The sequence below is a fragment of the Arachis ipaensis genome, chromosome B6, assembly GCF_059453495.1.
Source record: "Arachis ipaensis isolate K30076 ecotype BB chromosome B6, ASM5945349v1, whole genome shotgun sequence".
Classification (NCBI taxonomy): domain Eukaryota; kingdom Viridiplantae; phylum Streptophyta; class Magnoliopsida; order Fabales; family Fabaceae; genus Arachis; species Arachis ipaensis.
In genome coordinates this window covers 67,133,344-67,159,293 of record NC_142441.1, presented here as the reverse complement: position 1 = coordinate 67,159,293, position 25,950 = coordinate 67,133,344, and the positions used below count along the sequence as shown (strand labels likewise).

General features: G+C 42.7%; 22 non-coding genes and 24 pseudogenes across 22 annotated transcripts; all 46 read right to left on the bottom strand.

Moving 5' to 3' along the window:
• Positions 1-2,292: 2,292 nt before the first annotated feature.
• Positions 2,293-2,410, bottom strand: LOC148561155 (5S ribosomal RNA; annotated as a pseudogene).
• Positions 2,411-2,592: 182 nt separating this feature from the next.
• LOC148561154 (5S ribosomal RNA) lies at positions 2,593-2,711 on the bottom strand (annotated as a pseudogene).
• A 179-nt stretch (positions 2,712-2,890) lies between these two features.
• Positions 2,891-3,009, bottom strand: LOC148561153 (5S ribosomal RNA; annotated as a pseudogene).
• Positions 3,010-3,187: 178 nt separating this feature from the next.
• LOC148561152 (5S ribosomal RNA) lies at positions 3,188-3,306 on the bottom strand (annotated as a pseudogene).
• Positions 3,307-3,485: 179 nt separating this feature from the next.
• On the bottom strand, positions 3,486-3,604 carry LOC148561151 (5S ribosomal RNA; annotated as a pseudogene).
• A 179-nt stretch (positions 3,605-3,783) lies between these two features.
• Positions 3,784-3,902, bottom strand: LOC148561150 (5S ribosomal RNA; annotated as a pseudogene).
• A 179-nt stretch (positions 3,903-4,081) lies between these two features.
• LOC148561149 (5S ribosomal RNA) lies at positions 4,082-4,200 on the bottom strand. The gene has a single exon (XR_015891105.1). It is a non-coding gene; the product is annotated as a 5S ribosomal RNA (ribosomal RNA).
• A 179-nt stretch (positions 4,201-4,379) lies between these two features.
• Positions 4,380-4,498, bottom strand: LOC148561148 (5S ribosomal RNA; annotated as a pseudogene).
• A 180-nt stretch (positions 4,499-4,678) lies between these two features.
• Positions 4,679-4,797, bottom strand: LOC148561147 (5S ribosomal RNA; annotated as a pseudogene).
• Positions 4,798-4,986: 189 nt separating this feature from the next.
• Positions 4,987-5,102, bottom strand: LOC148561146 (5S ribosomal RNA; annotated as a pseudogene).
• A 176-nt stretch (positions 5,103-5,278) lies between these two features.
• On the bottom strand, positions 5,279-5,391 carry LOC148561145 (5S ribosomal RNA; annotated as a pseudogene).
• A 185-nt stretch (positions 5,392-5,576) lies between these two features.
• LOC148561144 (5S ribosomal RNA) lies at positions 5,577-5,695 on the bottom strand (annotated as a pseudogene).
• Positions 5,696-5,880: 185 nt separating this feature from the next.
• Positions 5,881-5,999, bottom strand: LOC148561143 (5S ribosomal RNA). The gene has a single exon (XR_015891627.1). It is a non-coding gene; the product is annotated as a 5S ribosomal RNA (ribosomal RNA).
• A 181-nt stretch (positions 6,000-6,180) lies between these two features.
• LOC148561142 (5S ribosomal RNA) lies at positions 6,181-6,299 on the bottom strand. Its single transcript, XR_015889431.1, has one exon. It is a non-coding gene; the product is annotated as a 5S ribosomal RNA (ribosomal RNA).
• A 192-nt stretch (positions 6,300-6,491) lies between these two features.
• On the bottom strand, positions 6,492-6,610 carry LOC148561141 (5S ribosomal RNA). The gene has a single exon (XR_015891343.1). It is a non-coding gene; the product is annotated as a 5S ribosomal RNA (ribosomal RNA).
• A 177-nt stretch (positions 6,611-6,787) lies between these two features.
• Positions 6,788-6,906, bottom strand: LOC148561140 (5S ribosomal RNA). The gene has a single exon (XR_015890738.1). It is a non-coding gene; the product is annotated as a 5S ribosomal RNA (ribosomal RNA).
• Positions 6,907-7,092: 186 nt separating this feature from the next.
• On the bottom strand, positions 7,093-7,211 carry LOC148561139 (5S ribosomal RNA). The gene has a single exon (XR_015891740.1). It is a non-coding gene; the product is annotated as a 5S ribosomal RNA (ribosomal RNA).
• A 179-nt stretch (positions 7,212-7,390) lies between these two features.
• LOC148561138 (5S ribosomal RNA) lies at positions 7,391-7,509 on the bottom strand. The gene has a single exon (XR_015891651.1). It is a non-coding gene; the product is annotated as a 5S ribosomal RNA (ribosomal RNA).
• Positions 7,510-7,739: 230 nt separating this feature from the next.
• LOC148561137 (5S ribosomal RNA) lies at positions 7,740-7,858 on the bottom strand. The gene has a single exon (XR_015891459.1). It is a non-coding gene; the product is annotated as a 5S ribosomal RNA (ribosomal RNA).
• A 180-nt stretch (positions 7,859-8,038) lies between these two features.
• LOC148561136 (5S ribosomal RNA) lies at positions 8,039-8,157 on the bottom strand. Its single transcript, XR_015891531.1, has one exon. It is a non-coding gene; the product is annotated as a 5S ribosomal RNA (ribosomal RNA).
• Positions 8,158-8,337: 180 nt separating this feature from the next.
• On the bottom strand, positions 8,338-8,456 carry LOC148561135 (5S ribosomal RNA; annotated as a pseudogene).
• Positions 8,457-8,644: 188 nt separating this feature from the next.
• On the bottom strand, positions 8,645-8,763 carry LOC148561134 (5S ribosomal RNA; annotated as a pseudogene).
• A 182-nt stretch (positions 8,764-8,945) lies between these two features.
• LOC148561133 (5S ribosomal RNA) lies at positions 8,946-9,064 on the bottom strand. The gene has a single exon (XR_015891406.1). It is a non-coding gene; the product is annotated as a 5S ribosomal RNA (ribosomal RNA).
• Positions 9,065-9,243: 179 nt separating this feature from the next.
• On the bottom strand, positions 9,244-9,362 carry LOC148561132 (5S ribosomal RNA; annotated as a pseudogene).
• Positions 9,363-9,550: 188 nt separating this feature from the next.
• Positions 9,551-9,669, bottom strand: LOC148561131 (5S ribosomal RNA). Its single transcript, XR_015891723.1, has one exon. It is a non-coding gene; the product is annotated as a 5S ribosomal RNA (ribosomal RNA).
• Positions 9,670-9,848: 179 nt separating this feature from the next.
• LOC148561130 (5S ribosomal RNA) lies at positions 9,849-9,967 on the bottom strand (annotated as a pseudogene).
• Positions 9,968-10,147: 180 nt separating this feature from the next.
• On the bottom strand, positions 10,148-10,266 carry LOC148561129 (5S ribosomal RNA; annotated as a pseudogene).
• A 179-nt stretch (positions 10,267-10,445) lies between these two features.
• Positions 10,446-10,564, bottom strand: LOC148561128 (5S ribosomal RNA; annotated as a pseudogene).
• Positions 10,565-10,750: 186 nt separating this feature from the next.
• Positions 10,751-10,869, bottom strand: LOC148561127 (5S ribosomal RNA). The gene has a single exon (XR_015890807.1). It is a non-coding gene; the product is annotated as a 5S ribosomal RNA (ribosomal RNA).
• A 217-nt stretch (positions 10,870-11,086) lies between these two features.
• Positions 11,087-11,205, bottom strand: LOC148561126 (5S ribosomal RNA). Its single transcript, XR_015891644.1, has one exon. It is a non-coding gene; the product is annotated as a 5S ribosomal RNA (ribosomal RNA).
• Positions 11,206-11,394: 189 nt separating this feature from the next.
• On the bottom strand, positions 11,395-11,513 carry LOC148561125 (5S ribosomal RNA). The gene has a single exon (XR_015890460.1). It is a non-coding gene; the product is annotated as a 5S ribosomal RNA (ribosomal RNA).
• Positions 11,514-11,712: 199 nt separating this feature from the next.
• On the bottom strand, positions 11,713-11,831 carry LOC148561124 (5S ribosomal RNA; annotated as a pseudogene).
• Positions 11,832-12,047: 216 nt separating this feature from the next.
• Positions 12,048-12,166, bottom strand: LOC148561123 (5S ribosomal RNA). Its single transcript, XR_015891149.1, has one exon. It is a non-coding gene; the product is annotated as a 5S ribosomal RNA (ribosomal RNA).
• Positions 12,167-12,374: 208 nt separating this feature from the next.
• Positions 12,375-12,493, bottom strand: LOC148561122 (5S ribosomal RNA). Its single transcript, XR_015889813.1, has one exon. It is a non-coding gene; the product is annotated as a 5S ribosomal RNA (ribosomal RNA).
• Positions 12,494-12,672: 179 nt separating this feature from the next.
• On the bottom strand, positions 12,673-12,791 carry LOC148561121 (5S ribosomal RNA; annotated as a pseudogene).
• Positions 12,792-12,971: 180 nt separating this feature from the next.
• LOC148561120 (5S ribosomal RNA) lies at positions 12,972-13,090 on the bottom strand (annotated as a pseudogene).
• Positions 13,091-13,268: 178 nt separating this feature from the next.
• LOC148561119 (5S ribosomal RNA) lies at positions 13,269-13,387 on the bottom strand (annotated as a pseudogene).
• A 179-nt stretch (positions 13,388-13,566) lies between these two features.
• On the bottom strand, positions 13,567-13,685 carry LOC148561118 (5S ribosomal RNA; annotated as a pseudogene).
• A 186-nt stretch (positions 13,686-13,871) lies between these two features.
• LOC148561117 (5S ribosomal RNA) lies at positions 13,872-13,990 on the bottom strand. Its single transcript, XR_015889961.1, has one exon. It is a non-coding gene; the product is annotated as a 5S ribosomal RNA (ribosomal RNA).
• A 180-nt stretch (positions 13,991-14,170) lies between these two features.
• Positions 14,171-14,283, bottom strand: LOC148561116 (5S ribosomal RNA; annotated as a pseudogene).
• Positions 14,284-14,475: 192 nt separating this feature from the next.
• Positions 14,476-14,594, bottom strand: LOC148561115 (5S ribosomal RNA). The gene has a single exon (XR_015890547.1). It is a non-coding gene; the product is annotated as a 5S ribosomal RNA (ribosomal RNA).
• Positions 14,595-14,793: 199 nt separating this feature from the next.
• Positions 14,794-14,912, bottom strand: LOC148561114 (5S ribosomal RNA). The gene has a single exon (XR_015888660.1). It is a non-coding gene; the product is annotated as a 5S ribosomal RNA (ribosomal RNA).
• A 181-nt stretch (positions 14,913-15,093) lies between these two features.
• On the bottom strand, positions 15,094-15,212 carry LOC148561113 (5S ribosomal RNA; annotated as a pseudogene).
• Positions 15,213-15,406: 194 nt separating this feature from the next.
• LOC148561112 (5S ribosomal RNA) lies at positions 15,407-15,525 on the bottom strand. Its single transcript, XR_015891529.1, has one exon. It is a non-coding gene; the product is annotated as a 5S ribosomal RNA (ribosomal RNA).
• Positions 15,526-19,906: 4,381 nt separating this feature from the next.
• Positions 19,907-20,025, bottom strand: LOC148561111 (5S ribosomal RNA). The gene has a single exon (XR_015891349.1). It is a non-coding gene; the product is annotated as a 5S ribosomal RNA (ribosomal RNA).
• Positions 20,026-20,219: 194 nt separating this feature from the next.
• On the bottom strand, positions 20,220-20,338 carry LOC148561110 (5S ribosomal RNA). Its single transcript, XR_015891413.1, has one exon. It is a non-coding gene; the product is annotated as a 5S ribosomal RNA (ribosomal RNA).
• Between the last annotated feature and the right edge of the window lie 5,612 nt (positions 20,339-25,950).

Below are 25,950 nucleotides of genomic sequence, written 5' to 3'. Positions count from 1 at the left end.
CTAAAGCAAAATCTGCCAATTTCAACCACTCCTGAGTTTGACAACTCAAGTGTTACCAATTACCTAACCAAAGCCAAAAGGAAGAAAATATCTAAATTAAATTAAAAGCAAAGCGATCTTAAATCTGAAATACCTCAAATAATATTAATTAAGAAAATCATAACATGAATGTAGCATAAGCCAAATAGGCAACATAACTAATATAAGCATTAAAGTATCTGAACGTAAGAGATAAATATAAAGTAAAAGAACGTTGAACCTGGGATTGAGAGTCACTCCTAAAACTAAGAGAAATCCTAAATCCTAATCCTAAGAGAAAGGAGAGAACCTCTCTCTCTAAAAACTACATCTACTCCTAAAATTATGAATTATGAGAGCCTCCTTTGAATGAATGCATTTTCCCATTTTATTGCCTCTAATCTGTGTTTTCTGGGCCGCAAACTGGGTCAAAAACAGTCCAGAATTCTCTGGGTTCGAATTTTGCCACGCTGGATTTCCGTCATTGCGACGCGGCCGCATGGATCACGCGGTCGCGTCGCCTAGCGTCAGGGAAACTATATCATATTATATATCAAATCGAAGCCCCGGTCGTTAGCTTTCTAACGCAATGGGAACCGTATCGTTTGGACCTCTGTAGCTAAAGTTATAGCCGTTTGAGTGTAGAGAGGTCAGGCTGGACAGCTTAGCAATTTCTCCAACTTCTTGTATTCCTTCCACTTTTGCATGCTTCCTTTCTATCCTCTAAACCATTCCTGCCCTATAATCTCTGAAATCACTTAACACACATATCAAGGCATCTAATGGTGATAAGAGAGGATTAATAATAAGCAAATATAAGATCAAAGAAGCATGTTTTCAATCAAAGCACATAATTAGGAAGGCAAATGTAAAACCATGCGAATAGTATGAATAAGTGGGTAAAGAGTAGATAAAAACCACTCAATTGAGCACAAGATAAACCATAAAATAGTGGTTTATTACACACCAAGGAGCCTTGTGCACCCCATGACACGGCCAGGACATGGAGACCTCAGTTCAAAATTCCAACTGAGCTCTAGTGTCACGCAACATGTCCAAGGGAGGCTGGCGCACCAAAAATTGAAGAAGCATGGCAAGTTGGGCGCTCAGTTTGGTTTTCCAACTGAGCTTGCCCCTGGGAGGTGCACTTGGGCCAAAATTCACCAAAATCCAATTTAATTCATTTCTTCACCAAATTTGAAAGCCCATCCAAATTCTAAAATCTAAGAATAGAAAGTGTATAAATAGAAGCTAGTTTGATTTAGTTAGGACCTCTAGACTTTACTTTGAATTTTTCTTTTAGCTTTCATTTTTCATTTTGAGCTTTTACTTTTGAATTGAGATCTTAGAGAATTGGGAAGGAGAATTGATCTCTCTTCTTCCTTGTTCTTGCTTGAGCACTCTTTACTTTTCTTGCTTTGGATCTTGGGTGAAGAATTGAAGAACTTCTGTTTCAATCTCACCTTGAGATCTTGTTTTAATCTTCTGCATAATTGAATTTCAGTTTCTATTTACTACTTCAGTCTTCTACTCTTCTGCAATTTAATTTCCTTTATTTCTTTTGCAATTGTTCTTGTTGGATCCAGGAAGGATTTGAGATCTAGACTTGTTATCTAGTCTCTTCCACTCCTGAGATCTTCAACCACTTTTAAATTGCTGTAAATTAAGCATTGCTCACTTTCTGTTTTTTTTTTCAAGAATTTTTACTTTTCTGTTTAGATCTAATTCAATTCAATTACTCCTTTACTCTTCTGTTTATTGCAATTCACTTGTTCTCGTTTAAATTCTGCAATCCCAATTCCCAATTCCTTTTATAATTCAAGCAATTTACATTTCTTACACTTTAAGATTCAGTCATTTACATTTCTTGCAATTTAAGTTTCTGCAATTTATATTACTTGCACTCTAAGATTCAACACTTTTACTTCCTTTGCTCTTTAATTTACAGCAATTACCCCTCTCCCTTTACATTTCAAGCAATTTAACTTCTGTCAATTACAAACCTCTCAACCAACACTTGATTCGCTTGACTAAATCAACCACTAAACTAAAATTGCTCAATCCTTCAATCCCGGTGGGATCGACCTCACTCATGTGAGTTATTATTACTTGATGCGACCCGGTACACTTGCCGGTGAGTTTTGTGTTGGATCGTTTTCCACACATCACGGGGCCCGTGTGAGCTTGCCAAAAATCAGGTCATTGAGGCTCGCTTTAGCTAAACTATTCAAGATAGCATCGTTTAAAGAACGAGGGTAAGCACGACGTAAAAAAAAGATGCAACACCAGGACTTCCCAGGAGGTCACCCATCCTAGTACTACTCTCGCCCAAGCACGCTTAACTGTGGAGTTCTAATAGGATCTGGTGCATTAGTGCTGGTATGATCCACCTATTAAAGTATGCGCACACAATTTTCATAAGCATGTCTTGCGACGTAGGGTAAGTCGAGCTGCAAATCCCTGGAGGGCCCGTGCGAGCTTTCTGAAAATCAGGTCATTGAGGCTCGCTTTAGCTAAACTATTCAAGATAGGGTCGTTTAAAGAACGCGGGTAAGTACGACGTGAAAAAAAAAAGAGGTGCAACACGAGGACTTCCCAGGAGGTCACCCATCGTAGTACTACTCTCTACCAAGCACACTTAACTGCAAAGTTCTGATGGGATCCGGTGCATTAGTGATGGTATGATCACACCTATTAAAGTATGCGCACACAATTATCATAAGCATGTCTCGCGACGTAGGGTAAGTCGAGCTGCGAATCCCTGCAGGGCACGTGCGAGCTTGCCAAAAATCAGGTCATTGAGGCTCGCTTTAGCTAAACTTTTCAAGATAGCGTCTTTTAAAGAACGAGGGTAAGCACGACGTTAAAAAAAAAGGTCCAACACCAGGGCTTCCCAGAAGGTCACCCATCCTAGTACTACTCTCGCCCAAGCACGCTTAACTGCAGAGTTCTGCTGGGATCCGGTGCATTAGTGCTGGTATGATCGCACCTATTAAAGTATGCGCACACAATTATGATAAGCATGTCTCGCGACGTAGGGTAAGTCGAGCTGCGAATCCCTGCAGGGCTCGTGCGAACTTGCCGAAACTCAGGTGATTGAGGCTCGCTTTAGCTAAACTATTCAAGATAGCGTCGTTTAAAGAACGAGGATAAGCACGACGTAAAAAAAAATGTTCAACACGAGGACTTCCAAGGAGGTCACCCATCCTAGTACTACTCTAGCCCAAGCACGTTTAACTGCGAAGTTCTGATGGTATCCGGTTAATTAGTGCTGGTATGATCGCACCTTTTAAAGTATGCGCACACAATTATCAAAAGCATGTCTTGCGACGTAGGGTAAGTCGAGCTGCGAATCGCTGCGGGGCCCATGCGAGCTTGCCGAAAATCCGGTCATTGAGGCTCGCTTTAGCTAAACTATTCAAGATAGCGTCGTTTAAAGAACGAGGGTAAGCACGACGTTAAAAAAATAGGTGCAACACGAGGACTTCCTAGGAGGTCACCCATCCTAGTACTACTCTCGCCCAAGTACGCTTAACTGTGGAGTTCTGATGGGATCCGGTGCATTAGTGCTGGTATAATCGCACCTATTAAAGTATGTGCACATAATTATCATAAGCATGTCTCGCGACATAGGGTAAGTCGAGCTGCGAATCACTGTGGGGCCCCTGTGAGTTTGCCGAAAATCAGGTCATTGAGGCTCGCTTTAGCTAAACTATTCAAGATAGCGTCGTTTAAAGAACGAGGGTAAGCACGACGTAAAAAAAAAAGGTTCAACACGAGGACTTCCAAGGAGGTCACCCATCCTAGTACTACTCTAGCCCAAGCACGCTTAACTGCGGAGTTCTGATGGTATCCGGTGAATTAGTGCTGGTATGATCGCACCTATTAAAGTATGCGCACACAATTATCATAAGCATGTCTTGCGACGTAGGGTAAGTCGAGCTGCGAATCCCTGCGGGGCCCATGCGAGCTTGCCGAAAATCTGGTCATTGAGGCTCGCTTTAGCTAAACTATTCAAGATAGCGTCGTTTAAAGAACGAGGGTAAGCAGGGTGTTAAAAAAAAAGGTGCGACACGAGGACTTCCTAGGAGGTCACCCATACTAGTACTACTCTCGCCCAAGCACGCTTAACTGCGGAGTTCTGACGGGATCCGGTGCATTAATGCTGGTATAATCGCACCTATTAAAGTATACGCACATAATTATAATAAGCATGTCTCGCGACGTCGGGTAAGTCGAGCTGCGAATCCCTGCGTGGTCCGTGCGAGCTTGCCGAAAATCAGGTAATTGAGGCTCGCTTTCGCTAAACTATTCAAGATAGCGTCGTTTAAAGAACGAGGGTAAGCACGACGTAAAAAAAAAAGGTTCAACACGAGGACTTCCTAGGAGGTCACCCATCCTAGTACTACTCTAGCCCAAGCACGCTTAACTGCGGAGTTCTGATGGTATCCGGTGAATTAGTGATGGTATGATCGCACCTATTAAAGTATGCGCACATAATTATCATAAGCATGTCTCGCGACGTAGGGTAAGTCGAGCTGCGAATCCCTGTGGGGCACGTGCGAGCTTGCGGAAAATTAGGTCATTGAGGCTCGCTTTAGCTAAACTGTTCAAGATAGGGTCGTTTAAATAACGAGGGTAAGCACGACGTTAAAAAATAAAGGTGCAACACCAGGACTTCCCAGAAGGTCACCCATCATAGTACTACTCTCGCCCAAGCACGCTTAACTGCAGAGTTCTGATGGGATCCGATGCATAAGTACTTGTATGATCGCACCTATTAAAGTATGCCCACACAATTAGGATAAGCATGTCTCGCGACGTAGGGTAAGTCGAGCTGCGAATACCTGCGGGGCTCGTGCGAGCTTGCCGAAAATCAGGTCATTGAGGCTCGCTTTAGCTAAACTATTCAAGATAGCGTCGCTTAAGGAACGAGGGTAAGCACGACGTTAAAAAAAAGAAAAAAAAAAGGTGCAACACGAGGACTTCCCAGGTCACCCATCCTAGTACTACTCTCGCCCAAGCACGCTTAACTACGTAGTTCTGATGGGATCCGGTGCATTAGTGCTGCTATGATCGCACCTGTTAAAGTATGCGTAGACAATTATCATAAGCATGTCTCGCGACGTAGGGTAAGTCGAGCTGCGAATCCCTGCGGGCCCGTGCGAGCTTGCCGAAAATAAGGTAATTGAGGCTCGCATTAGCTAAACTATTCAAGATAGCGACGTTTAAAGAATGAGGGTAAGCACGATGTAAAAAAAAGGTGCAACACGAAGACTTCCGTCACCTATCCTAGTACTACTCTCGCCCAAGCATGCTTAACTACGGAGTTCTGATGGGATCCGGTGAGTTAGTGCTGGTATGATCGCACCTGTTAAAGTATGCGCACACAATTATCATAAGCATGTCTCGCGACGTAGGGTAAGTCGAGCTGTGAATCCATGCGGGGCCCATGCGAGCTTGCCGAAAATCAGGTAATTGAGGCTCACTTTAGCTAAACTATTCAAGATAGCGTCGTTTAAAAAACGAGGGTAAGCACGACGTAAAAAAAAAAAAAAGAGGTGCAATACGAGGACCTCCGAGGAGGTCACCGATCCTAGTACTACTCTCGCCCAAGCACGCTTAACTGCGGAGTTCTGATGGGATCCGGTGCCGTAGTGCTGGTATGATCGCACCTATTAAAGTATGCGCACATAATTATCATAAGCATGTCTCGCGACGTAGGTTAAGTCGAGCTGCGAATCCCTGCGGGCCCGTGCGAGCTTGCCAAAAATCAGGTAATTAAGGCTCGCTTTAGCTAAACTATTCAAGATAGCCTCGTTTAAAAAACGAGGGTTAGCACGACGTAAAAAAAAAAAAAAAGAGGTGCAACACGAGGACTTCCCAGGAGGTCACCGATCCTAGTACTACTCTCGCCCATGCACGCTTAACTGCGGAGTTCTAATGGGATCCGGTGCATTAGTGCTGGAATGATCGCACCTATTAAAGTATGCGCACATAATTATCATAAGCATGTCTCGCGACGTAGGGTAAGTCGAGCTGCGAATCCCTGCGAGGCCCGTGCGAGATTGCCGAAAATCAGGTCATTGAGGCTCGCTTTAGCTAAACTATTCAAGATAGCGTCGTTTAAAGAACGTGGGTAAGCACGACGTAAAAAAAAAAAAGGTGCAACACGAGGACTTCCCAGGAGGTCACCCATCCCAGTACTACTCTCGCCCAAGCACGCTTAACTGCGGAGTTCTGATGGGATCCAGTGCATTAGTGCTGGTATGATCGCACCTATTAAAGTATGCGCACATGATTATCATAAGCATGTCTCGCGACGTAGGGAAAGTCGAGCTTCGAATCCCTGCTGGGCCCGTGCGAGCTTGCCAAAAATCAGGTAATTGAGGCTCGCTTTAGCTAAACTATTCAAGATAGCGTCGTTTAAAGAACGAGGGTAAGCACGACGTAAAAAAATAAAAAAAAAATAAGAGGTGCAACACGAGGACTTCGCAGGAGGTCACCCATCCTAGTACTACTACCGCCCAAGCACGCTTAACTGCGGAGTTCTGATGGGATCCGGTGCGTTAGTGCTGGAATGATCGCACCTATTAAAGTATGCACACATAATTATCATAAGCATGTCTCGCGACATAGGGTAAGTCGAGCTGCGAATCCCTGCGAGGCCCGTGCGAGATTGCCGAAAATCAGGTCATTGAGGCTCGTTTTAGCTAAACTATTCAAGATAGCGTCGTTCAAAGAACGAGGGCAAGCACGACGTAAAAAAAAGGTGCAACACGAGGAATTCCCAGGAGGTCACCCATCCTAGTACTACTCTCGCCCAAGCACGCTTAGCTGCGGAGTTCTAATGGGACCCGGTGCATTAGTGCTGGAATGATCGCACCTGTTAAAGTATGCGCACACAATTATCATAAGCATGTCCCGCGACGTAGGATAAGTTAAGCTGCGAATCCCTGCGTGGCCCGTGCGAGCTTGCCGAAAATCAGGTCATTGAGGCTCGCTTTAGCTAAACTATTCAAGATAGCGTCGTTTAAAGTACGAGGGTAAGCACGACGTAAAAAAAAAAAATAAGAGGTGCAACACGAGGACTTCGCAGGAGGTCACCCATTGTAGTACTACTCTCGCCCAAGCACGCATAACTGCGGAGTTCTGATGGGATCCGGTGCATTTGTGCTGGTATGATCGCACCAATTAAAGTATGCGCACATAATTATCATTAGCATCTCTCGCGACGTAGGGTAAGTCGAGCTGCGAATCCCTGCGGGGCCCGTGCGAGCTTGCCGAAAATTAGGTAATTGAGGCTCGCTTTAGCTAAACTATTCAAGATAGCGTCGTTTAAAGAACGAGGGTAAGAACGACGTAAAAAAAAGAGGTGCAACACGTGGACTTCACAGGAGGTCACCCATCCTAGACCTACTCTCGCCCAAGCACGCTTAGCTGCGGAGTTCTGATGGGATCCGGTGCATTAGTGCTGGTATGATCGCACCTGTTAAAGTATGCGCACACAATTATCATAAGCATGTCTCGCGACGTAGGGTAAGTCGAGCTGCGAATCCCTGCGGGCACGGGCGAGCTTGCCGATAATCAGGTCATTGAGGCTCGCATTAGCTAAACTATTCAAGATAGCGTCGTTTAAGGAACGAGGGTAAGCACGACGTAAAAAAAAAAAAAAAAAAAAAAAAAAAAAAAAAAAAAAAAAAAAAAAAAAAAAAAAGAGAGAGGTGCAGCACGAGAACTTCCCAAGAGGCCACCCATCCTAGTACTACTCTCGCCCAAGCACGCTTAACTGCGAAGTTCTGATGGGATCCGGTACATTAGTGCTGGTATGATCGCACCTATTAAAGTATGCGCACATAATTATCATAAGCATCTCTCGCGACGTAGGGTAAGTTGAGCTGCAAATCCCTGCGGGGCCCGTGCGAGCTTGCCGAAAATCAGGTCATTGAGGCTTGCTTTAGCTAAACTCTTCAAGATAGCGTCGTTTAAAGAACTAGGGTAAGCACGACGTAAAAAAAAAAAGGTGCAACACGAGGACTTCCTAGGAGGTCACCCATCCTAGTACTACTCGCGCCCAAGCACGGTTAACTGCGGAGTTCTGATAGGATCCGGTGCATTAGTGCTGGTATGATCGCACCTATTAAAGTATGCGCACACAATTATCATAAGCATGTCTTGCGACGTAGGGTAAGTCGAGCTGCGAATCCCTGCGGGGCCCATGCGAACTTGCCGAAAATCTGGTCATTGAGGCTCGCTTTAGCTAAACTATTCAAGATAGCATCGTTTAAAGAACGAGGGTAAGAACGACGTTAAAAAAAAAGGGTGCAACACGAGGACTTTCAAGGAGGTCACCCATCCTAGTACTACTCTCGCCCAAGCACGCTTAACTGCGGAGTTCTGATTGGATCCGGTGCATTAGTGCTGGTATAATCGCACCTATTAAAGTATGCGCACATAATTATCATAAGCATGTCTCGCGACGTAGGGTAAGTCGAGCTACGAATCCCTGCGTGGCTCGTGCTAGCTTGCCGAAAATCAGGTAATTGAGGCTCGCTTTAGCTAAACTATTCAAGATAGCGTCGTTTAAAGAACGAGGGTAAGCACGACGTAAAAAAAAAGAAAAAAAAAGGTGCAACACGAGGACTTCGCAGGAGGTCACCCATCCTAGTACTACTCTCGCCCAAGCACCCTTAACTGCAGAGTTCTGATGGGATCCGTTGCATTAGTGTTGGTATGATCTCACCTATTAAAGTATGCGCACATAATTATCATAAGCATATCTCGCGACGTAGGGTAAGTCGAGCTGCGAATCCCTGCGGGGCCCATGTGAGCTTGCCGAAAATCAGGTCATTGAGGCTCGCTTTAGCTAAATTATTCAAGATAGCGTCGTTTAAAGAACGAGGGTAAGCACGACGAAAAAAAAAAAAAAGATGCAACACAAGGACTTCCCAGGAGGTCATCCATCCTAGTACTACTCTCGCCCAAGCACGCTTAACTGCGGAGTTCTGATAGGATCCGGTGCATTAGTGCTGGTATGATCGCACCTATTAAAGTATGCGCACAAAATTATCATAAGGATGTCTTGCGACGTAGGGTAAGTCGAGCTGCGAATCCCTGCGGGGCTCATGCGAGCTTGCCGAAAATCCGGTCATTGAGGCTCGCTTTAGCTAAACTATTCAAGATAGCGTCGTTTAAAGAACGAGGGTAAGCACGACGTTAAACAAAAAGGTGCAACATGAGGACTTCCTAGGAGGTCACCCATCCTAGTACTACTCTCGCCCAAGCACGCTTAACTGCGGAGTTCTGATGGCATCCGGTGCATTAGTGCTGGTATAATCGCACCTATTAAAGTATGCGCACATAATTATCATAAGCATCTCTCGCGACGTAGGGTAAGTCGAGCAACGAATCCCTGCGTGGCCCGTGCGAACTTGCCGAAAATCAGGTAATTGAGGCTCGCTTTAGCTAAACTACTCAAGATAGCGTCGTTTAAAGAACGAGGGTAAGAATGGCGTAAAAAAAAAGAAAAAAAAAGGGTCAACACGAGGACTTCCCAGGAGGTCACCCATCCTAGTACTACTCTTGCCCAAGCACGCTTAACTTCGGAGTTCTGATGGGATCCGGTGCATTAGTGCTGGTATGATCGCACCTATTAAAGTATGCGCACATAATTATCATAAGCATCTCTCGCGACGTAGGGTAAGTCGAGCTGCGAATCCCTACGGGTCCCGTGTGAGCTTACTGAAAATCAGGTAATTGAGGCTCGCTTTAGCTAAACTATTCAAGATAGCGTCGTGTAAAGAACGAGGGTAAGCACGACGTAAAAAAAAAAGGGTCAACACGAGGACTTCCCAGGAGGTCACCCATCCTAGTACTACTCTTGCCCAAGCATGCTTAACTTCGGAGTTCTAATGGGATCCGGTGCATTAGTGCTGGTATGATCGCACCTATTAAAGTATGCGCACATAATTATCGTAAGCATCTCTCGCGACGTAGGGTAAGTCGAGCTGCGAATCCCTGCGGGTCCCGTGCAAGCTTACTGAAAATCAGGTAATTGAGGCTCGCTTTAGCTAAACTATTCAAGATAGCGTCGTTTAAAGAACGAGGGTAAGCACGAGGTAAAAAAAAAAAGGTGCAACACAAGGACTTCCCAGGAGGTCACCCATCCTAGTACTACTCTCACCCAAGCACGCTTAACTGCGAGGTTCTGATGGGATCCGGTACATTAGTGCTGGTATGATCGCACCTATTAAAGTATGCGCACATAATTATCATAAGCATCTCTCGTGACATAGGGTAAGTCGAGCTGCGAATCCATGCGGGGCCCGTGCGAGCTTGTCGAATATCAGGTAATTGAGGATCGCTTTAGCTAAGGTGTTCAAGATAACGTCGTTTAAAGAACGAGGGTAAGCACGACGTAAAAAAAAAAGGTGCAACACGAGGACATCCCAGGAGGGCACACATCCTAGTACTACTCTCGCCCAAACACGCTTAACTGCGGGGTTCTGATGGGATCCGGTGCATTAGTGCTGGTATGATCGCACCTATTAAAGTATGCGCACAAAATTATCATAAGCATCTCTCGCGACGTAGGGTAAGTCGAGCTGCGAATCCATGCGGGCCCGTGCGAGCTTGCCGAAAATCAGGTAATTGAGGCTCGCTTTAGCTAAACTATTCAAGATAGCATCGTTTAAAGAACGAGGGTAAGCACGACATAAAAAAAAGAAAAAAAAAGGTGCAACTCGAGGACTTCCCAGGAGATCACCCATCCTAGTACTACTCTCGCCCAAGCACGCTTAACTGCGGAGTTCTGATGGGATCCGGTGCATTAGTGCTGGTATGATCACACCTGTTAAAGTATGCGCACACAATTATCATAAGTATGTCTCGCGACGTTGGGTAAGTCGAGCTACGAATCCCTACGGGGCCCGTGCGAGCTTGCCGAAAATCAGGTAATTGAGGCTCGCTTTAGCTAAACTATTCAAGATAGCGTCGTTTAAAGAACGAGGGTAAGAACGACGTAAAAAAAAAAAAAAAAAAAAAAAAAAAAAAAAAAAAAAAAAAAAGAGAGGTGCAACACGAGGACTTCCCAGGAGGTCACCCATCCTAGTACTACTCTCGCCTAAGCACGCTTAACTGCTGAGTTCTTATGGGATCCGGTGCATTAGTGCTGGTATGATCACACCTATTAAAATATGCGCACCTAATTATCACATGCATGTCTCGTGACGTAGGGTAAGTCGAGCTGCGAATCCCTGCGGGGCCCGTGCGAGCTTGCCTAAAATCAGGTCATTGAGACTCGCTTTAGCTAAACTATTCAAGATAGCGCCGTTTAAAGAACGAGGGTAAGAACGACGTAAAAAAAAAAAAAAAAAAGAGGTGCAACACGAGGACTTCCCAGGAGGTCACCCATCCTAGTACTACTCTCCCCCAAGCACGCTTAACTGCGGAGTTCTGATGGGATCCGGTGGATTAGTGCTGGTATGATCGCACCTATTAAAATATGCGCACATAATTATCATATGCATGTCTCGCGACGTAGGGTAAGTCGAGCTGCGAATCCCTGCGGGGCCCGTGGGAGCTTGCCTAAAATCAGGTCATTGAGACTCGCTTTAGCTAAACTATGCAAGATTGCGCCGTTTAAAGAACGAGGGTAAGCACGACGTAAAAAAAAAAAAAAAAAAAAAAAAAAAAGTGTTGCAACTCGAGGACTTCCCAGGAAGTCACCCATCCTAGTACTACTCTCGCCCAAGCACGCTTAACTGCAGAGTTCTTATGGGATCTGGTGCATTAGTGCTGGTATGATCACACCTATTAAAATATGCGCACATAATTATCATATGCATGTCTCGCGACGTAGGGTAAGTCGAGCTGCGAATCCCTGCGGGGCCCGTGGGAGCTTGCCTAATATCAGGTCATTGAGACTCGCTTTAGCTAAACTATTCAAGATAGCGCCGTTTAAAGAACGAGGGTAAGCACGACGTAAAAAAAAAAAAAAAAAAAAAAAAAAAAAAAAAAAAAAAAAAAAAGAGGTGCAACACGAGGACTTCCCAGGAGGTCACCGATCCTAGTACTACTCTCGCCCAAGCACGTTTAACTGCGGAGTTCTGATGGGATCCGGTGGATTAGTGCTGGTATGATCGCACCTATTAAAATATGAGCACATAATTATCATATGCATGTCTCGCGACGTAGGGTAAGTCGAGCTGCGAATCCCTGCGGGTCCCGTGGGAGCTTGCCTAAAATCAGGTCATTGAGACTCGCTTTAGCTAAACTATGCAAGATTGCGCCGTTTAAAGAACGAGGGTAAGCACGACGTAAAAAAAAAAAAAAAAAAAAAAAAAAAAAAAAAAAAAGAGGTGCAACACGAGGACTTCCCAGGAGGTCACCCATCCTAGTACTACTCTCGCCCAAGCACGCTTAACTGCGGAGTTCTGATGGGATCCGGTGCATTAGTGCTGGTATGATAGCACCTATTAAAATATGCGCACATAATTATCATATGCATGTCTCGCGACGTAGGGTAAGTCGAGCTGCGAATCCCTGCGGGGCCCGTGCGAGCTTGCCGAAAATCAGGTAATTGAGGCTCGCTTTAGCTAAACTATTCAAGATAGCGTCGTTTAAAGAACGAGGGTAAGCACGACGTAAAAAAAAAAGGGTCAACACGAGGACTTCCCAGGAGGTCACCCATCCTAGTACTACTCTTGCCCAAGCATGCTTAACATCGGAGTTCTAATGGGATCCGGTGCATTAGTGCTGGTATGATCGCACCTATTAAAGTATGCGCACTTAATTATCATATGCATCTCTCGCGACGTAGGGTAAGTCGAGCTGCGAATCCCTGCGGGTCCCGTGCAAGCTTACTGAAAATCAGGTAATTGAGGCTCGCTTTAGCTAAACTATTCAAGATAGCGTCGTTTAAAGAACGAGGGTAAGCACGACGTAAAAAAAAAAAGGTGCAACACAAGGACTTCCCAGGAGGTCACCCATCCTAGTACTACTCTCACCCAAGCACGCTTAACTGCGGAGTTCTGATGAGATCCAGTGCATTGGTGCTGGTATGATCCCACCTATTAAAGTATGCGCACACAATTATCGTAAGCATGTCTCGCGATGTAGGGTAAGTCGAGCTGCGAATCCATGCGGGCCCCGTGCGAGCTTGCCGAATATCAGGTAATTGAGGATCGCTTTAGCTAAGGTGTTCAAGATAACGTCGTTTAAAGAACGAGGGTAAGCACGACGTAAAAAAAAAGGTGCAACACGAGGACATCCCAGGAGGTCACACATCCTAGTACTACTCTCGCCCAAACACGCTTAACTGCGAGGTTCTGATGGGATCCGGTGCATTAGTGCTGGTATGATCGCACCTATTAAAGTATGCGCACATAATTATCATAAGCATCTCTCGTGACGTAGGGTAAGTCGAGCTGCGAATCCATGCGGGGCCCGTGCGAGCTTGTCGAATATCAGGTAATTGAGGATCGCTTTAGCTAAGGTGTTCAAGATAACGTCGTTTAAAGAACGAGGGTAAGCACGACGTAAAAAAAAAAGGTGCAACACGAGGACATCCCAGGAGGTCACACATCCTAGTACTACTCTCGCCCAAACACGCTTAACTGCGGGGTTCTGATGGGATCCGGTGCATTAGTGCTGGTAGGATCGCACCTATTAAAGTATGCGCAAAAAATTATCATAAGCATCTCTCGCGACGTAGGGTAAGTCGAGCTGCGAATCCATGCGGGCCCGTGCGAGCTTGCCGAAAATCAGGTAATTGAGGCTCGCTTTAGCTAAACTATTCAAGATAGCATCGTTTAAAGAACGAGGGTAAGCACGACATAAAAAAAAGAAAAAAAAAGGTGCAACACGAGGACTTCCCAGGAGATCACCCATCCTAGTACTACTCTCGCCCAAGCACGCTTAACTGCGGAGTTCTGATGGGATCCGGTGCATTAGTGCTGGTATGATCACACCTGTTAAAGTATGCGCACACAATTATCATAAGTATGTCTCGCGACATAGGGTAAGTCGAGCTGCGAATCCCTACGGGGCCCGTGCGAGCTTGCCGAAAATCAGGTAATTGAGGCTCGCTTTAGCTAAACTATTCAAGATAGCGTCGTTTAAAGAACGAGGGTAAGAACGACGTAAAAAAAAAAAGGTGCAACACGAGGACTTCCGTCACCTATCCTAGTACTACTCTCGCCCAAGCACGCTTAACTACGGAGTTCTGATGGGATCCGGTGAGTTAGCGCTGGTATGATCGCACCTGTTAAAGTATGCGCACACAATTATCATAAGCATGTCTCGCGACGTAGGGTAAGTCGAGCTGCGAATCCCAACGGGGACCGTGCGAGCTTGCCGAAAATCAGGTAATTGAGGCTCGCTTTAGCTAAACTATTCAAGATAGCGTCGTTTAAAGAACGAGGGTAAGCACGACGTAAATAAAATAAAAAAAAATAAGAGGTGCAACACGAGGACTTCCCAGGAGGTCACCCATCCTAGTACTACTCTCGCCCAAGCACGCTTAACTGCGGAGTTCTGATGGGATCCGGTGCATTAGTGTTGGTATAATTGCACCTATCAAAGTATGCGAAAATAATTGTCATAAGCATGTCTTGCGACGTAGGGTAAGTCGAGCTGCGAATCCCTGCGGCGCCCGTGCGAGATTGCCGAAAATCAGGTCATTGAGGCTCGCTTTAGCTAAACTATTCAAGATAGCGTCGTTTAAAGAACGAGAGTAAGCACGACATAAAAAAAAATAAAAAAATAAAAAAGAAAAAGGTGCAATACGAGGACTTCCCAAGAGGTCACCCATCCTAGTACTACTCTCGCCCAAGCACGCTTAACTGCGGAGTTCTGATGGGATCCGGTGCATTAGTGCTGGTATGATCGCACCTGTTAAAGTATGCGCACACAATTATCATAAGCATGTCTCGCGATGTAGGGTAAGTCGAGCTGCAAATCCTTGCGGGGCCCGTGCGAGCTTGCCGAAAATCAGGTAATTGACGCCTGCTTTAGCTAAACTATTCAAGATAGAGTCTTTTAAAGAACGAAGGTAAGAACGACGTAAAAAAAAAAAAGGTGCAACACGAGGACTTCCCAGGAGGTCACCCATCCTAGTACTACTCTCGCGCAAGCAAGCTTAACTGCGGAGTTCTGATGGGATTCGGTGCATTAGTGCTGGTATGATAGCACCTGTTAAAGTATGCACACACAATTATCATAAGCATGTCTTGCGACGTAAGGTAAGTCGAGCTGTAATCCCTACGGGCCCAGGCGAGCTTGCCGAAAATTAGGTCATTGAGGCTCGCTTTAGCTAAACTATTCAAGATAGCGTCATTTAAGGAACGAGGGTAAGCATGACGTAATAAAAAAAAAAGAGAGAGAGAGAGAGGTGCAGCACGAGAACTTCCCAAGAGGTCACCCATCCTAGTACTACTCTCGCCCAAGCACGCTTAACTGCGAAGTTCTGATGGGATCCAGTACATTAGTGCTGGTATGATCGCACCTATTAAAGTATTCGCACATAATTATCATAAGCATCTCTCGCGACGTAGGGTAAGTCGAGCTGCGAATCCCTGCGGGGCCCGTGCGAGCGTGCCGAAAATCAGGTCATTGATTCTTGCTTTAGCTAAAGTATTCAAGATAGCGTTGTTTAAAGAACGAGGGTAAGCACGACGTTAAAAAAAAAAGGTGCAACACCAGGACTTCCCAGAAGGTCACCCATAGTAACAACCCTGATTTTCGAGTACATGAGATCTTTTCTAAAAGTACGGATTTTTCCGAAAGATCAGTAAAGGGAACACCTCTGCTATATCATCAAGCATCTTAATCCTCATTATCATTATGTCATCCTTAAGCTAGAACCTCCTTTGAGGCAAGCTCGATAATGCAATCACGAAGAACCTAGTTTTTGAACCGTATCGGTTGGCAGTTTTGATTCTAATTTTCGTAAATAGTCTCTGTTTGATGAACCGGACTCGATTCATGAGAGGAGAGAGATAATAGTATAATATTATCATTATATTAGTATTATAAAATGCTTGAATGATATTATAAGGTTACCTGGTCTGTTTTTGTTAAAAACAGAAAATCGATTTAACCGAGTTTACGGTTTACTGGTGCAGCTTAGCACCAGCACTCTCTGATGAATTTAGCAATGCTAAGGCCTCATTATACATGTTCTATTCTCATAATAAATATGTTACTAGTGTCATTTATGCTAGTAGCTCAGAAAATAATTTTTAGAGATGTTTTTACGAGTGTTCCGGTACACCTAGTTTTAGTGGTCGTACACCAGAGATATTTTAATATTATTTTAATCCACCTCCAAGCCAACCAATCACAACTCACCTTACCCCCCCAAGACCTCCAAGGCTGTCTCATTTCATCATTTTGGCCGAAAATAACAAGAGAGAAAAGAGAGAAACTTTCATGAACACTTAATCTTCAAAGCTTGATTTCTTCTGAACTAAAACTCAAACCAAAACTCCGATTTCACCAAAATGATCCTCTCTTCTTCCTCTACATAACCATTTAACTTATCAAGGATGGAAATAAGGTGAGATGGCTGTCTCCCTCACATTTCAATTCGGTTTTCAAGGAAAACCATGCAAAACATGTGTTTTCTTGATGTTCTTCCTTAGGAATCATGCTTAACTTGACTTGAGGGCCAAGAAACGTGAATTTCCAGCAAGTATAAGGTGAGATATCTCTTCCTAACATACTGAGTGAGATTTGGTCAGTTGAGAGTTTTTGGATTTAAAGTTGTTCTTGATGTGATTTAGGAGGAAAAAGTGCTTAAGGACCACCTGAAAGTTTAACCGAATTAGGAGCAGCAAAACCAGGTAGGGTGTCACGAAATTAATCTTGATTATTTGTGTTTGAGTTGTGTGAATGTTGTATGATTTGGCTGTGCTAAAAATTGGTTGCATATATGATTGATTCTTGGTGAAAATTTGGTGAAATTTTGATGAAATTTGATGAAATTTAAGCTTTAAAGTTCATGTTCTTGGAGCAGCTGGAAAACGAAACCCTAGGCCCTGAATTGGGGTTCAATTTGTGTTAAAATCATGTAGAAAAGATGGGGTTTTAGTGGCTGGGAATTTATTTTGAATTTTGGTAAAAATCGGTTGCTGAAAAGATTGAAAAACGGGTAAAAACAGAGAAAGAATCTGAAGAATTTATGAAGAACACGAAGAACACTTTGAGTGTGGTGAAGAACAATGAAGAACACCTTTTTGATCCATAAAAGGGCAAGGAAGTAAATATTTTGGTGTTTGGGGGGTTATTTTGTAATTTCAAAAAGTTAGGGTAGTAAAAGTAGAAATATTAAAAGTTACGGGTGGTAAAAAGTGAATTTTAAAGGTTAAAGGTTAAAGTAAAGTTGATTTTCGAAAATTTAATAATAAAATAATAAAAAATAATAAAATATTAAATAATAATATTTAATTAAAAATAATATTTTAATAAAAATAATAAAATAATGCGGAAAAGGCAGTTTTCTGTAAAAACTTTAGAAAGACAACTTTAAGCGCAGAATCTCATAATTACCTTCATAAAAAACTTAGGGAGTGGTAAGAACATATTAGTGAGGCAAAGATAAAAGAAAGATAAAAGGTTGAAGAAAAGATAAAAACTAAAGAAAAGTCTGTAAGGTTTTAATAACAGAAAAACAAACAGAAATTAGTGAACGAACTAGGGCAACATAGTTAGTCCTTGAGTTGCGACTAGGGTTAGGTATTATATGAAAAGTTAAACTGTTTCAGTATAGACTTAATGAACCTATACTTGGGACAGGCGAACTATTCATACCGAAATTAACATAAACTTTAAATACATACGTTAAGCAGAGAAATCAGAGTAGAGTAGAGAAACACAGAAAATAGAGTAACCAGAGTGAAGTAAAGAGATAAAGAGAAAAAGAGTAATATAGATACAGATGAAAAGAGTAATTAGAGAAGAGAAAAGAGATACAGAGAACAGAGTAATTAAAACAGAGTAAAGAGATACAGAGAAAAGAGAAACCAGAACAGAGTAAAGAGATATAAAGAGAAGAGTAATATAATATAAAGATATATATATATATATATATATATATATATATATATATATATATATTAGTTGCTTAATGCAACCCAGAGCTATATTTATATATATATATTAGTTGCTTAATGCAACCCAGAGCTATATTTATATATATATATATTAGTTGCTTGATGCAACCCAGAGCTATATTTATATATATATATTAGTTGCTTGATGCAACCCAGAGCTATATTTAATATATATTAGTTGCTTAATGCAACCCAGAGCTTCTGTAGGGAAACTAAGTTACCTACAGCTATTTTCCGCTTCCCCATAGCAGAGCAGAGTATATATATATTTTCCTGCAGTAAGCAGAGGCTGTCTCAAATGAGCGGCTATTATTATATGTGCATTTATTTAGGAACGGAAAATCGTATTCGGGAAATCGGGATTACTCGTGACCGGATAAATGTCAGGATTGCGGGCAGCCAACCGACACATGAGCTCATGGCCTGCGCTAGGGCTAGACATGCATCATTCTTGTCTGCGCATCATTCTCTGTTGCATTCCTTTCTGTGTGTGATCTACTTCTTAATGTTTGTCTGCTCGTATGCTATTTCTGTGCTTTATTTTCTTGTATTCTTTTGTTTGTGTTATGCTTTCTGTTGTCTCTACTTTTTCTTTCTATCTTTATCTTCTGTTTACTGCTTCGCTATATTATGTTATTGGTCTACTAATCGACCCCAAATAAATGAACGTAACTAATAACCCCGGCCCTACTAAGAACTCCCCAGTTCTTACCCCTTCTCCATCCCTTCCCCCTTCAGATGGAAGTAAGAGTACCTTACCATAGTTCGCTGATGACCGTTCGCAAGAAGAGGATTCTGCTCTAGATAGTCTTCTGAGTCTAGGGTGAATATCGTTCTCTGATTATATGTATATACTGTGAGACCAGCCAACGTCTGCACCCCGTTCGTATGCGCACTTTAACCTAAATCCTGTGTACGAGATTTCTATTGTGTGGCTACTTCATGAGGTACCAGAGAGACGTCCTGTGGAAAAGTCTGATCGTGCAGAGGAGTAGCAGATGATGTTCTATCTTTTGATGACGTTCCACCTGACTTGAGTTTTGAAGACCTAGAACGTACTTTCCTTCGCTTTAGTAGTTTAGAGGGACTATGTGAGTATAGAGTCTAGGCTAGCCTAGGTGCCAGCTTAGAGACCTATTGAACAGGTCAGGACCTGGGATGTTGTATGTATATACATGTATATAGATATTATCTAGCTATATCTAGGGGTGTTCTAACTAAAGGTCTAGATTCTAATAAAGGCTGAATCACCGAATGTTGTCAACTACTTGTGATGTATTTATGTGTGGTTGTTTATAACTGTTTTATCTGTTATTACTTGTGAATTGATTATAAATGATTCTGTCTATTAATCCAAACGTTTTCAAAAAAAATACACCACGCAAATTAACTACGCGTTTAACAACGAATCAGGCTCATATGATAAATAATAGATAATAATTAGGAAGACAAATTAGTAGCGCTCAGTTTCCGGTATGATCTAGACATATTGAAAATTGGGTCGTTACACCCATCCTAGTACTACTCTCGCCCAAGCACGGTTAAATGCAGAGTTCTGATGGGATCCGGTGCATTAGTGCTGGTATGATCACACCTATTAAAGTATGTGCACATAATTGTCATAAGCATATCTCGCGACGTAGGGTAAGTCGAGCTGCAAATCCCTGCGGGGCCCGTGCGAGCTTGCCGAAAATCAGGTAATTGAGGCTCGCTTTAGCTAAACTATTCAAGATAGAGTCGTTTAAAGAACGAAGGTAAGAACGACGTAAAAAAAAAAGGTGCAACACGAGGACTTCCCAGGAGGTCACCCATCCTAGTACTACTCTCGCGCAAGCAAGCTTAACTGCGGAGTTCTGATGGGATCCGGTGCATTAGTGCTGGTATGATCGCACCTGTTAATGTATGCGCACACAATTATCATAAGCATGTCTCGCGACATAGGGTAAGTCGAGCTGCGAATCCCTGCGGGCCCGGGCGAGCTTGCCGAAAATCAGGACATTGAGGGTTGCTTTAGCTAAACTATTCAAGATAGCGTCGTTTAAGGAACGAGGGTAAGCACGACGTAAAAAAAAAAAAAAAAGAGAGAGAGAGGTGCAGCACGAGAACTTCCCAAGAGGTCACCCATCCTAGTACTACTCTCGCCCAAGCACGCTTAACTGCGAAGTTCTTATGGGATCCGGTACATTAGTGCTGGTATGATCGCACCTGATGAGCGGATATTTTATACGCTTTTTGGGGATAATTTCATATAGTTTAGAGTATGTTTTAGTTAGTTTTTAGTCTATTTCTAGTAGTTTTTAGGAAAAATTCATATTTCTGGACTTTACTATGAGTTGTGTGTTTTTCTGTAATTTCAGGTATTTTTCTGGCTGAAATTGAAGGAGCTGAGCAAAAATCTGATTCAGGCTGAAAAAGGACTGCTAATGCTGTTGGATTCTGACTTCCCTCCACTCAAATTGGATTTTCTGGAGCTACAGAACTCGAAATGGCATGCTTCCAATTGCATTGGAAAGTAGACATCCAGGGCTTTCCATCAATATATAATAGTCCATACTTTTCACAAGGATAGACGACGTAAACTGGCGTTCAACGCCAGTCCTCTGCCCAATTCTGGCGTCCAGCGCCAGAAAAGGATCAAAAACTGGAGTTGAACGCCCAAACTGGCACAAAAGCTGGCGTTCAACTCCACAAATGGCCTCTGCACGTGAATTGCTTAAAGTCTCAGCCCCAGCACACACCAAGTGGGCCCCAGCACACCAAGTGGGCCCCAGAAGTGGATCTCTGCATCATCCATCATAGTCCACTCATTTAAACAACTTTTAGAGACTTATTTTGTATCTCATGACATTTCAGATCTAAACTTTGTATTCTCTGACGGCATGAGTCTCTAAACCCCATTGTTGGGGGTGAGGAGCTCTGCTGTGTCTCGATGAATTAATGCAAGTATTTCTGTTTTCCATTCAAACACGCTTGTTCCTATCTAAGATGTTCATTCGCGCTTAACTGTGATGGAGGTGATGATCCGTGACATTCATCACCTTCCTCAAACCATGAACGCGTGCCTGACAACCACCTCCGTTCTATATACGATTGAATGAGTATCTCTTAGATTCCTTAATCAGAATCTTCGTGGTATAAGCTAGAACTGATGGCAGCATTCATGAGAATCCGGAAAGTCTAAACCTTGTCTGTGGTATTCCGAGTAGGATTCAAGGATTGAATGACTGTGACGAGCTTCAAACTCCTGAAGGCTGGGCGTTAGTGACAGACGCAAAAGGATAGTAAATCCTATTCCAACCGGATCGAGAACCAACCGGTGATTAGCCGTGCTGTGACAGAGCACGTGAGCGTAGTTTTCACTGGAAGGATGGAAGGTAGCCATTGACAACGGTGATCCACCAACACACAGCTTGCCATAGGGGGACGTGCGTGCGTGAACAAGAAGACAGAGGAAAGCAGAGATTCAGAAGACAAAGCATCTCCAAAACTCCAACATATTCTCCATTACTGCACAACAAGTAACTTTTAATTTATGCTCTACTGGTTACTCACAATTCAATTGATAAACATAGTTGACTTCCTGACTAAGATTTACAAGATAACCATAGATTGCTTCAAACCAACAATCTCAGTGGGATTCGACCCTTACTCACGTAAGGTATTACTTGGACGACCCAGTGCACTTGCTGGTTAGTGGTACGAGTTGTGAAAAGTGTGATTCACAATTCGTGCACCAAGTTTTTGGCGCCGTTGTCGGGGGTTGTTCGTGTTTGAACAACTGACGGATTATTCTGTTGCTTAGATTAGGAAAAATCTTTCTTTTTTTTTGGTTTAGAGTCTTTCATTATTTATCCCTTGTTAAAATACTTTAAACTTATAGCTCAGTTATTTAGAACGTGGTGTTTATGTTCACGATAATTGGCTATCATATTTTTTTAAAAACCTTTTTCAAAAATAATTTTTCTATTAAATCCTGTGCCAAACTTTAAGTTTGGTGTTTTCAAAAATAATCTTTCTTAAAATTTTTGAAGGTCCCATAACTCATTTGGCTAGAGCGTTAATCTGTGTTCTTGGTAATTGGGTTAGAATCTTTTATACTCTTTTCGAAACCTTCTTTTTCATAAATAATATTTTCTCTATTAAATTGTGTGCCAAACTTTAAGTTTGGTGTTTTCTTGTTGAATCCCCCTTGGTTTTCGAAAATTTTGGTGGTTTTCTAAAAAAAAAAATTTTAAGTTTGGTGTTCTTTCTTCATGTTCTTGTGTTCTTGTGAGTCTTCAAAGTGTTCTTGAGTTTTCCTTGTGTCTTGATCTTAAAATTTTTAAGTTTGGTGTTCCTTGGTGTTTTCCCTCCAAATTTTTCGAAAACAAGGAGCATTAGATCTAAAAATTTTAAATCTTGTACTATCTTATTGTTTTTCTCTCTCCTCACTAAATTCAAAAATATCTTTTCAAAATATCTCTTCTAACTTCCTAACTTCTTATCTTTTCAAAATTTGTTTCAACTAACTAACTAACTTTTTGTTTGTTTCTTAACTTTTTCAAAACTACCCAACTAACTCTCCCTCTCTCTAATTTTCGAAAATATCTTCCCTCTTTTTCAAAAATTTCTTTTTTTTTAACTAATTAATTTCTTTTTTTTTTATAAACGAAAAAAAAAATATTTTTTTTTACTTCAAAAATTCAAATTCTTTTTAGTTATTTTATTTTATTTAAGTATTTACTTCTTATAAAATAAAATAAATAAAAAGGTAAATCAGTCCAAGTTATATCCATAGATCCATCATGGACATAAGTGGAAATGAACAGTCCAGGAGGACTCTGGGGTCATATTCTAACCCCTCTACTGCTTCATATGGGAGTAGCATCTGCATACCCTCCATTGGAGTCAGTAGCTTTGAGTTGAATCCTCAGCTCATTATCATGGTGCAGCAAAGTTGCCAGTATTCCGGTCTTCCACAGGAAGAACCTACAGAGTTTCTAGCACAATTTTTACAAATTGCTGACACAGTACATGATAAGGAAATAGATCAGGATGTCTACAGACTATTACTGTTTCCATTTGCTGTAAAAGATCAAGCTAAGAGGTGGTTAAATAACCAACCTAAGGCCAGCATAAGAACATGGAAACAGCTGACAGAAAAATTCCTGAATCAATATTTCCCTCCAAAAAGGATGACACAGCTAAGGCTGGACATCCAAGGCTTTAAACAAGGAGATAATGAATCTCTTTATGATGCCTGGGAGAGATACAGAGAGATGCTACAAAAATGCCCCTCTGAAATGTTTTCAGAGTGGGTTCAGTTAGACATCTTCTACTATGGGCTTGCAGAAGGAGCTCAGATGTCTTTAGATTACTCAGCTGGTGGATCTATCCATATGAGAAAGACAATTGAAGAAGCTCAAGATCTCATTGATACAGTTGCCAGGAATCAGCATCTGTATCTAAGCAGCAACCCTTCCATGAATGAAGAGGTTAAAACAGTAACTGCTGAATTCAGTACTGTAAAACAAGCTGCTGAATTCAATCAGCAATTAGATTTTCTAACAAAACAGCTAGCTGAATTCAAAGACAGGTTACAGGAGACAAGGATAGCTAATATACATATGGAAGAACAGTTTAAGCAAATAAAGCAGCAGCTATCAAAGCTAATAGCAGAAGAATGCCAAGCAGTTCAATTAAGAAGTGGGAAAACATTAAATACCCCACCTCAAGGCATCAAAAATTCAAGAAATGAGCAACCCACCAAAGATTCCCCTGAGGACAGTAAGAGCCCAGGGAAAAATAATTCTGGCACTAAAACGCCAGAAAATGGGTGGAAGGCTGGCGCTGAACGCCCAGACCATGCCCAAAACTGGCGTTCAGCACCAGAAACAAGGCAGGATTGGCGTTCAACGCCAGAAATGGGCAAGAATCTGGCATTGAACGCCCAAATGGGGCAGAATCCAGCGTTGAACGCCCAACAGGGGCACATTTCTGGCGTTCAGGCGCCAGGAACAGACAGTGAGCTGGCGTCTAACGTCACTCCAGCTTCTGACTCTGGCATTCAATTGCCAGTGAGGGATCAGACACACACAAGTGCTGACAACAACCCCTCTAAAAAGGCTTCTTTAACCACTAAGGTTGAGGAATATAAAGCCAAGATACCTTATCCTCAAAAACTCCGGAAAGAGGAGCAGGATAAGCAATTTGCTCGCTTTGCAGATTATCTAAGGACTCTTGAAATAAAGATTCCATTTGCAGAGGCACTTGAGCAAATACCTTCTTATGCCAAGTTCATGAAAGAGATCTTGAGTCATAAAAAGGAGTGGAGAGAAACAGAAAGAGTTCTCCTCACTGAAGAATGCAGTGCAGTCATTCTGAAAAGCTTTCCTGAAAAGCTTAAAGACCCTGGGAGTTTTCTGATACCATGCATATTAGAAGGTGATTGCACCAAGACAGCTTTATGCGATCTTGGGGCAAGCATCAACCTAATACCTGCATCCACTATCAGGAAGCTTAGCTTAACTGAAGAAGTTAAACCAACCCGGATATGTCTCCAACTTGCTGATGGTTCCACTAAATACCCATCAGGCATGATTGAGGACATGATTGTCAGAGTTAGGCCATTCGCCTTTCCCACTGACTTTGTTGTGCTGGAAATGGAGGAGCACAAGAGTGCCACTCTCATTCTAGGAAGACCCTTCCTAGCAACTGGACGATCCCTCATTGACGTCCAACAGGGGGAAATAACCCTGAGAGTCAACGATGACGAGTTCAAGTTGAACGCTGTCAAAGCCATGCAGCATCCAGACACATCAACAGACTGCATGAAAGTTGACCTTATTGACTCTTTGGTAGAAGAGATCAACATGGCTGAGAGTCTCGAATCAGAGTTGGAAGACATCTTTAAAGATGTTCAGCCTGATTTGGAGGATTCAGGGGACATGAAAGAGCCTCTGAACTTTCTTCTGAAAGAGGAAAAATCTCCTAAACCAGAGCTCAAGCCACTGCCACCATCCTTGAAATATGCATTTCTAGGAGAAGGTGACACCTTTCCAGTGATCATAAGCTCTGCTTTAAATTCACAGGAAGAGGAAGCACTTATTCAAGTGCTAAGGACACACAAGACAGCTCTTGGGTGGTCCATAGGTGACCTTAAGGGCATAAGCCCAGCTAGATGCATGCACAAAATCCTACTGGAGGATAATGCCAAACCAGTGGTTCAACCACAGAGGCGGCTAAATCCAGCCATGAAGGAAGTGGTGCAGAAAGAGGTCACCAAATTACTAGAGGCTGGGATTATTTATCCCATTTCTGATAGCCCCTGGGTGAGCCCTGTTCAAGTTGTCCCAAAAAAGGGAGGCATGACAGTGATTCATAATGAAAAAAAATGAACTGGTTCCTACAAGAACAGTTACAGGGTGGCGCATGTGTATTGACTACAGAAGGCTCAATACAGCCACCAGAAAGGATCATTTTCCTTTACCATTCATAGTCCAGATGCTAGAGAGACTAGCAGGTCATGATTATTACTGCTTTTTGGATGGCTACTCAGGCTATAACCAGATTACAGTAGATCCCCAGGATCAAGAGAAAACAGCATTCACATGTCCATCCGGAGTGTTTGCTTATAGAAGGATGCCCTTTGGGCTATGCAATGCACCTGCAACCTTCCAGAGATGCATGCTCTCTATTTTCTCTGATATGGTGGAAAAATTTCTGGAAGTCTTCATGGATGACTTCTCAGTATATGGAGACTCATTCAGCTCCTGTCTTGATCACCTGAAACTTGTTCTGAAAAGATGCCAAGAAACCAACCTAGTTTTAAACTGGGAAA